The sequence below is a fragment of the Gossypium hirsutum genome, chromosome A13 (assembly GCF_007990345.1).
Source record: "Gossypium hirsutum isolate 1008001.06 chromosome A13, Gossypium_hirsutum_v2.1, whole genome shotgun sequence".
Lineage (NCBI taxonomy): Eukaryota > Viridiplantae > Streptophyta > Magnoliopsida > Malvales > Malvaceae > Gossypium > Gossypium hirsutum.
This window is the reverse complement of record NC_053436.1, coordinates 47861236-47862421: the sequence shown is the minus strand read 5'-3', so window position 1 is coordinate 47862421 and position 1186 is coordinate 47861236. Positions and strand designations below refer to the sequence as shown.

Below are 1186 nucleotides of genomic sequence, written 5' to 3'. Positions count from 1 at the left end.
GGTGAACTAATTGTGCCGTTTGAGAGCTTAAGTTGGAAAAAAGACTAAACTGCATAAAGGACAAAAGTCTTATTTTACTAGATAGATATATCAAATAGCTAGAGAGCCAAAATTGAATCGAGAAATAAATAGGTTTGATTGTCCATATTTTTAATATAATATATATATTTAATATAATCTTAATATAGACATCCTCCGGATACTTCAAATCGAAGCAATTGGATGTCCGACTCGGGCCTATATGACATGACCGATTAATAGAAATACTCCAACACTCCACCTTTGTCATATATTCCATACATTACACTAGATAGAGATCATATTCATGGAATACGATTCACTTTCAAGATGCCTTGGTGGTGAAATGGTTGACACGCGAGACTCAAAATCTCGTGCTAAAGAGCGTGGAGGTTCGAGTCCTCTTCAAGGCATAATATTGAGAATGCTCATTGAATTGGAATAAGTTCGGCAGCGGATCACGAGATCTTGGGGATCTTCTCTATCTAATGAATGGGGAGTCCGCTTTGAAATCGTTCGCCCTGCACCCACCCCCGAGTATATGCTTCAACAGGAATCACGCACACAAGGGTAGATTGATACAATATAAACCTCTGGTAAAATGCCCCCCCCGTAACCCAGCGGATAAAGTACATTACATAGTCCGTTTTAGGGATTGGCGACTTACCCATTCCAGTGCCAAACCATGTCACCATTAGTGGGGCTCCGACCATAACATAATCGACAAATCCAAGATGTACTCCTACAAGTAAAGGGAATTCGAATAGATATTGGTTGTGTTCGAAAGGCTCTGAATCGATCGACAAGCCCACCGCTTCGGTTATTGCTGCTGGGTTGGCTGTCGGGCTTGCTTCTATTGGACCTGGAGTTAAGTGAAAATAGGGCTTCTTATAGATGATGGTCGGCCATAGGGACAAGAAGATCAAGTGGTCAAATGGTTAGGTGAGTTGGCGACTAAATATTGACTAGAAATAAAAAAAATAAAATAAAGAAAGAAGGATATCATCTTTTCACCTTCTTCACCACGAAAATTTTCAGCTATTCTAAGGGTTTTGAAAGCTTGAAACTTTCAACCACTTATTCCTCTCTCAAGTAAGTGATTTAGATGTGATAAACCGTAATTTATACATATTTTTACCCCATGCTTAACACATTTTATGGATGATTT

At 39.1% G+C, this 1186-nt stretch overlaps 1 non-coding gene across 1 annotated transcript; it reads left to right on the top strand.

The window, feature by feature from the left end:
- Positions 1-350: 350 nt before the first annotated feature.
- Positions 351-431, top strand: TRNAL-CAA (transfer RNA leucine (anticodon CAA)). The gene has a single exon. It is a non-coding gene; the product is annotated as a tRNA-Leu (tRNA).
- Positions 432-1186: the final 755 nt, after the last annotated feature.